Source organism: Mesoplodon bidens, assembly GCF_964165515.1.
Source record: "Mesoplodon bidens genome assembly, chromosome: 12".
In the NCBI taxonomy this organism is placed as follows: domain Eukaryota; kingdom Metazoa; phylum Chordata; class Mammalia; order Artiodactyla; family Ziphiidae; genus Mesoplodon; species Mesoplodon bidens.
Window position 1 is genome coordinate 3,202,364 of NC_138168.1, and position 8,720 is coordinate 3,211,083.

Genomic DNA, 8,720 nt, shown 5'->3' on the forward strand with positions numbered 1-8,720 from the left:
ACAAAAAGCAACCTTTTCAAAAGGCTACCTCTGACCCCAACCTCGAGCCCATCACTCTCCCCTTTCCCCACCCAACTAAATTTTGGAACACCATATTAAGATGTTGAGAATTAGACTCGTTTTAAACAAATAATTTGTATGTAAACGTGATTACCTCAAAACTTCAAATCTCCAACAAATATTAATCTTGCCATCTGATCTTCTATTATTTTTCATCCAAGTAAGATAAAAGGACAAGGCTGAATCACCAGCTACAGTACACAGTATTTTAGTATACAATAAATAGCCCCACATACCCATATAATAGACTGATTCTAACAAAGAGAAAGTTACATATGTTCACTATACTCTATTATAAAAGGCAAAAAAGTAGGCCGTGTAGTTTATAAACGTTTCTAGCCAAATAGTTTTTTTTAAGCTTATAAACTGGGTGCCTAAATAAACAACCATCAGTAATTCAGTCATTCAATAAATATTTTAGTGATCTCTTGTGCCAAACATAATTCATAATTCAAAGATGAATAAATCATGGTCCCTACCTTCAGGAAGTTGACAACTGAGTAAAAAGAATCAGAAACACACATTACTACTCAAGATAGAACTTAATAAAAATACAATAAACTTAAGAGAAATACAAAGAAACTGCCACAGTAGTTCAAAAATGGAAGTTCTTATACAGGAAGCAATTGATTTTCTAATGTGTAAAACTGCCAAACCCAAAGAACGTTGTTTAATTGTTATCACACTCTCTCCCCCGGAATCTCTCACTGGCCATTTTTCTTCCAGAGACTTCATACTTTACTGAATTCTTCCCTGTTCGGAGTGATTCTTCCCAGTCACCTTTGTGGACCTCTCTTTCTCTGTAGACAGGTTAGAGGCTGGCCTTCCCCCACCATTTTATCAAGAGTGATCATCTCTCCTCTCTCACTCCTCCAGATGAGCTGACACACTGCCATGATTTCCCCAACTGTTCATTTACCAAAGGTTCCCAAGTCTGTATTTCCACTTAAGAACTTGACTTTGGACCACTGACCTGTATATGCTGCTCTCTACTGGAATATCTATTTGGAGGCACCATAGGCACATTAAATATGACAAATGGAAAATTCAACTCAGTATCTTGCTCCCCAGATCTACAGTTCCACCAACTCGGGCGTCATTCTGTCTTTTTACTTCTACTTTACCTACCATATCCAATACATCATAAGCCTAATCTACTGTGTCAACTAAGTATTCCCCAGATTCACCCAGTCCCAACCTCGCTTCCAATGCCTGAACTGCAATAACTTCCAATTTCACTTTTGGTGTTCTAACTAAAGCTATATACCATTTCCTTAGTGATTTTTCTGAAACATAAATCTGATCACATTACTCTTTTGGTTAAAATCCTTTGAGTAATCCCCAATACTACCTACAGAATAAAGTCCATGAGTTCCCAGTGCCACATACAGGATCAGGACAAAACTCTTGTACCAAGGTGTACCTGGCCTCTGGCTTCCCTGGTGAAATGACCACAGCTTCACACACTCAAATGCCAGTTCCTTGATGCTCCCAGAAGGAACCATGCTGTTCTCTTTTTCTAAGCTATTTCTTCTGCTCCTACGTTCCCGACCTACCATCCATCTGGTTAACTTCAAGACAGCCAGGTAATCACACCTATGATACACACTTCCCTGACCCTTCTCCACCCCCTCTGACAGAGTTAGGCATAAAATTGACCAAGCTAAACTATTAAAACACTTCCAAAGGGCTGTGATTATTTTTTTCTCTGTCTTTCACAAGTTCTAGCAAAGTATAGGAAATTAATCAACATGTATCGACTACTATGTGCTATTATAAACATATACACATTCTACAAACATTATATAGCTCTTCATCTAACAGCTCTCTAAGGCAGGCAAATAGCAGAATTAACTTTCCACCTGATTAAAAGCTACAAAGAATCTTGCAGGAAGGCTGACTTCCCAGTAGCTAGGAACAGTAAACCAGCTCCTAATTGTTAGGTCAAATAACTTTTGGTCCCTTTTGGGATCCTTAGCACTCTTTAGGATTTTCATCGTATTTCCTTTTCCTCTTACACGTCAAGCTCGATTTGTTCAGTTTGCTGTAAACCATGATTGTTAATACCATTCTTCCTTCTGGTTTGCAAGAGAATAAGAATATACACACTAAGCCTGGTGTGAAGTCAATTTCACTTGAACCCTTTGGCATTAAAAAGAAATTGTTTGGGAGGCACAAGATGTCACCGTTCTACTTTTACTAACACCGCCCACTTTCCTTCTTCATAATATAGTTTTTAAGCGTTTACTAAGTGTGCACTGATTAACAGTTCTTTTAGGGGACAGCGTGAGCTCCTACATTTTCCAGTTCGATGAGTAAAGGACCTCTGGGACGAGGAAGATAAAGAAACGTTAAAGATAGATTTTCCAAAAGAGAAAAACTTCACGACCAGCTGCTGAGCAGGGCTGGACGAGGCCCCCGGCTCTTCCCTGTGGCTGCAGACAGACCTTCGATGAGGCCTGTCACTCACCTGACTGGGTGTCTGTATTGGGAAAGCTTTCCTGAGGCGTCCGTTATTCCGGGGCCATCTGGCATCTGGGGGTGTAAGGAAATGGATCGAAGTTAGCACTCACCTTCTAAAAAAACTGCAAACCCTGGCGACCAGGCTTTCCTCTCGTCTGCAGGGAATGTGACCGCGGGCTCTCAGCAGCCTCGCTCCCGGCCCGATCTGTGCGTGCCAGTAGCTGTGGAGGACGCACTCGTCGCATCAGCACCGACAGGTCCACCGGTATGGCCACCAGCGGGCGCGATCTTAAGCGAGGGGAAGGCCAGGCGCGCGTCTCCCTGGGGCCCGGCGTAGCCGGCGTTGGTCGATGAACAGCGACCCCGGGAGGCGCGGCTCACTCACCGCCTCCGCGGCGTGGTGCGGCGCCTCCTCCTCCTCGCCACTGTCTTCCACCCACGGTCTCCAGAAGCCTGCGGATCTGCGAGGTGGGCAGCGGAAGGCGCGCAGAGGAGCCGTGAGCCCCGACCCGGGAGAACCGACCGCATCTGAGGGAGGGCCTGGAGGGTGCGGGGGTGAGAGAGCGGAGGGGAGGAGCTGGGGAGGCGCAGGCGGGAGGGATGGAGCGGGGGAGGCGTAGGGCGGGGCCGAGACGCGGTACCCGGAGTCCGCGCCCCCGCGCCGCGTCTGGCGTTCGGGAGCGGCGGGCAGCTGGAGGCGGCAGCGCGCGCGCTGGCCGCCTGGGGTCTCCGTGGTCTCCGCGATCTCCATGGGCAGGCTGGCCCCTGGCATCCACCCGGCCCGAGCCCGAAGCCTTATATAGCCCCCGCGGCCCGCTACATCTTTACACGTCCTCTCCCTCTCCTCCCCTCTCTCCCCTGCCGGCCGCGTAAACAAAAAGGCTGCGCGTGAAGGCGCAGCGGCCCGAACCCCGGGGGCGAACGCGTGCAACTCCCAAATGGCCCGGGGAGCGGGTTTGTCAAGCGAGTGTTAATCGCTCTTCCACACTTGTCTGCGGGGGGTGGAAAACAACATTCGCCCGAGCGGCCAGTTTCCTAGTGAAGAGGCTAGGACGGGTTAAACTTAAGCGATTCTACACGTTTTGTGTATTTCTGCAAAAAAAGGCTGAGTGGCGTGTCATCACTGCTCGACAGTCTCACGGCTTTTCGCCTTCAACAAATGCCACTGGTTGTGCACTCCTTACGAAAGGAATATAGGTTTGGGGAGGATTTGTTTGCTTTTTTTTTTTTTTTTTTTTTTTTTTGCGGTATGCGGGCCTCTCACTGTCGTGGCCTCTCCCGTTGCGGAGCACAGGCTCCGGACACGCAGGCTCAGCGGCCATGGCTCACGGGCCCAGCCACTCCGCGGCATGCGGGATCCTCCCAGACCGGGGCACGAACCCATGTCCGCCGCATCGGCAGGCGGACTCCCAACCACTGCGCCACCAGGGAAGCCCATTGTTTGCTTTTTAATGTGTTGACAGACTAGGTTCCTCCATCTGCCTATTAGTATTTGAAGATTAAAGATTCACAAGAGTTTAATTGTAAAAGACTGAATGTTCCAACCTAGAGGACCAGAGCCTGGAGTCATAGGATTTTGGCATAGAGTTCTACTCTTGTCTTCTCGTCTTTGCGATTTTCCACAACATCTTATCAGTGTCCTCCAAAGATAAGTCTTGAGTGTCATCTATACAATTCTGTCACTCTTGGCATTTTGTCACTCAGTGATAATTAGCAACTTCTTTTGTGGGTGTTGGGTATGTGTGGAATAATAATGAAATCCTGGAAAGTTATGATGTGGAATAACTTAGTCAACCTCTCTGTGCCTGTTTCTCTTATTTAAGTTACCCCTTACTTATCACAGAGGTCCATGGATCTTGGTAAAAAAAAAAAAAAAAAAAAAAAAAGTTATGCTTCCAAGAAAAGATGATATATAAATGTCATGATTTTTGTCAAAATGTTTTAAATAATAGAGCTGAACTTCCTCTTGAAAGTTGTAGAGAAGAACCCCAAATGTAGGCTATAATGTCTCTGCTATCCATTCAATTACTGTGTAGGAAAGAAATCCATCTAATTAATACCCAAGGGCCTATAATGATCTACCTATCAGGAAGGTGAGAAAGGGTTTGCTTCAGTTAGTGAAATCAGTGAGGATAGGTATCTAATGCATGTCTCAGTGCCCTAGAAGTATTGTTAGGCTAAATAAAATAAAACTTATAGAATGTTTGCTACAGTGCCTGACACATAGTAAACTCTCAGTAAATTTTGTTATATAAAAAATCTAAACACTTAACAGATGCTAAGCTATCTGATGAAATGGTTTATCGTATCCATTTTTTAAACATCTTTTAGGGTATCTGTAATGTGCTAAGGTCTGCACTTTCCAGATATAATTGTGAATAAGATATCCCCCTATTCTCAAGAGGATCGCAGTCATTGCCATCTATGGCCATCACAATGGCCACATGAGCAAAGATTTCTTTTAAATTGCCACGTTCAATAACAAAAGCACATTTTAAGCCAAGAAGTAGTACAAGGGAGGGAATTGATAAGTCTGTTTGTTGCAACCAGGAAAGCCTTCTTAAAGCAAAAGAAACCAAAATTGGGATTTCTAGAAGAATCAGTCAAAAATAGTGGAGTCTGTGTGTGTGTGTGGTGCAGGAGTGGGAGAAGGGGCAGTGCTTCTAGGGAGTAGGTGTTGCTGGAGCCGAGATGTGGCTGAGAAGGGAGAAAAGGCTTGGACTATTTAGAGTCTAATATACCATGATAAAGCACTTAAGCTTTATTCTGTAAGCCCTGGTGAGAGATTTTAGGCAGGAGGGTGGAATAATCAAAGTTTTCATTTTATAGAAATTACTCTGGCAGCCATATGGATTTGGGGAAGTCTGACACTAGAGACAAGTAAATCATTTACAAACTCATTGCAATAGTTCAGGCAACAGATAATGAGAAGATGTATACTAAGAATGGGAATGAAAGAATATATTTGACGGATACTTAGAAATAGAATCTACAGAACTACCTGAATCATAAAATGTGGGTGGACATGAACGTGAAGTTTAGATATGCTTCCAGGTTTCTAGCCTGCTTAAGTGGGTTGAGGTTGATGGCTCAAAAAAGATGAGGAGAACGGAATATAGGAGGAAGAGCAAGTGAGATGCTTTTATGTTCTTTCATTCTGTTAATAGTGCTCAAGGAAGCAACAATGAATTTGGTTTTAGATCTTGAATCAGTCAGGTCGGGCTGGGCTAGACTTCAATAACAAATAACTCCAAACTCTCACAGGCTTAAAATAATAGACATTTACTTCTCACTCAGGTCATATATTCACTTTTGTTTGGTGGGGGATCTACGGCACATCATCTTCACTTAAGGATAAAAGGTGATGGAGCCTCTTTCCTCTAGAACGTGGCCGGTTGTCATAACACAGAGAAGGGAATAAAATTAATAGATTTTAGAAGGATTAGGAAAACATATATTGAGAAGATATCCAGAGGACAACCAGAAATATGAGATCTGGCGTTTATCAGAGAGTTTACAGCTAAAGATTTAAATGTGGGAATCATTAAAAAAAAGTAGAAATTAAAACGATAGGAGTTGATAATTTTCCCACAGAAATTTTGTAAGCTTGAGAACAGGAGCAAGGACAGAGCTCTGGAAAGCAACATTTGCTTGTAAAATGAGAGAGTACGCAAAAAATAAAATAAAACAAAAACAAAACAAATGAAAAACCCTCACTTTAAAGGAATGGTGAAGGTGGTAGAAGGTGCATTTATAGAGCAGGGGTGGTGGAAACACGGGATGAAAGAATTCTAACAAGGAAGGAAAGGTCCAAGGTATTAAATGCTACCAAGGGGTCAAACAAGATAAGGACATGTGTTAATTGAATTTGGCAGTTAAGGGGTTATAAGTGACTTTAAAACACCATCTTGAGTGAGTGGGAGTGAAAGATTTTTTACAGTTAGTTGAGCTATAGAGGTAAAGAAATAAAAACAGTGAGATGATGCTACATTTTACAGGAAAAGAGAGAGAAGGGGAAGCCTGGGTCAGTAGAGGGGTTTTGTTTTTAGTGTGCAAGAGACAGGAGAATTTTTTTTAAAGGGAAGTTAATGGTCTTCCAGAGCTCAAAATAGTTCTTTTAAATTTGGCTGTGCCAGGTCTTAGTTGCAGCTGGCAGCCTCCTTAGTTGTGGCATGCGAACTCTTAGTTGCAGCATACATGTGGAATCTAGTTCCCTGACCAGGGATCAAACCCAGACCTGCTGCATTGGGAGCACAGAGTCTTAACCACTGCACCATCAGGGAAGTCCTGAGACAGGAGAATGTTGATAAGATGAAGAGAGGAAGCAGGGGAGGAGAAGCGTCTAGAGAGAGGGCACTGGACCTGGACAATGGCTCATGGTGCTGTGGGGGGAAGGAAGCAATGAGATCAATAGCCCTGGGGAGGATTCTCATGCGACTGTAAGTGTGTCTCAGTGATGATAGTAATCCATGTCTGGGAACACTCGAGAAACAATTTTAATCAAGGGGACTAGAAATGGTGCGGGGAAGGATGGGTGTATTGTGATGATGAGACGTAAATCCAAGAGAACATCAGTTGTCTTAAAATTGTGAAGGAAAAAAAAAAAGAATGAATTCCTAGAAGGAAAAAAGGGAGAACCAATGAATGAAAATAGGGCAAGATTTATACTTGGTCAAACTCAGACAAACTGAGAAATAGAAATATGGACTATTAGAGATAGAAGATCCTAAATCTTCCATTTATACATTTATTCCACTTCTGCCACCTATTTATACAGACGTTGAAGCTGATTTCCCGTGTGGCAAAAGCCAATCAATATTCTTATTACATTTTAAGTTTATTTTAGAAGTCTGTATGAGATCACTGGTACATTTAAATTATGTGCTTTTTAAATTGACATGTAATTGACATATTATATTCATTTCAGGCATACGTAATGATCCAACGTATGTATATATTGTGAAATGAGCATCACAATAAGTCTAGTTAACATCCATCATCACACGTAATTACACATTTTTTTCTTGTGATAAGAACTTTTAAGATTTATTCTCTTAGAAACTTTCAAATATACAATACAGTGTTATTAACTGGAGTCACCGGGCTATACATTACATTCCCAGGACTTATGTATTTTATAACTGGAAATGTGTACCTTTTCACCACCTTCACCCATTTCAACCTCCCTCCCCAATCCCCACCTCTGGCAACCACCATTCTCTTCTCTGTATCTATGAGTTTGGTTTTTTTGTCTTTTGGGGTTTTTTTCAGATACCACTTATAAGTGAGATTATACAGTACTTTCGTCTTTCTCTGTCTGACTTATTTCACTTAGCATAACATCCTCAAGGTCCATTCATGTTGTTGCAAATGTTGCAAAGGATTTCCTTTATTTTTATAGCTGTTCATTGGGAGGTTTTTGGATTACTGATTCATCCTCCTTACTAGTAGCTGGTCTGCTCAGATTTTCTATTTCTTCATGATTCAGTCTTGGTAGGTTGTATGTTTCTAGGAAATTATCCATTCCTAAAATATGTGCTGTATATAGCATATCAATATGCTTTCCATAGCACAACAATGAGGATTAAAATTAGATTAAAAATATAAAAACCTTAATTCCTTCAACAGGTATTTATTGAACACCCACTGTGTGCCAGGCACTGTTCTAGGAGCTTGGGATACATCAGTGAACAAAACAGACAGAACTCCCTACCTTCATGGAGCTTACATTCTAACAGACATTGAAGCCACCAGCTTTTATATTTTACTAAAAAGAAAGGATTATAAATTCACCTTACACATGGTGCATGTGTACGCAACATGCTTTATTTTTAATCTTTGGATGTTTGAATGACTACAGGATGAAAGAAAGGGAGCATGTCCTGGAGAGAGGGTGCTAGGTGAAAGTCCCTGAGGAGGAAGCATGGAAAAAATCAAGACCACATAAAAACAATGGAAAAGGGCTTCTATCTTATCCAGAAAATAATAACCAATGAAAAGAAAAATTAGAGCTTCAACTAGTTTCCCATTTTGAATGTGACCTGATGTTTCCCTGATCTTCTCCATGGACAGGATAAGCTCAGCTCGGGCATGACTTATTCTCCACTTAGAGACTGAGGTGAGAAGCAGCAGTGTGAAGGGATGCAGGGAAGAGAGTGACTCACAGCTGCTATTGCCACCATGTGCCTCCAGAATAA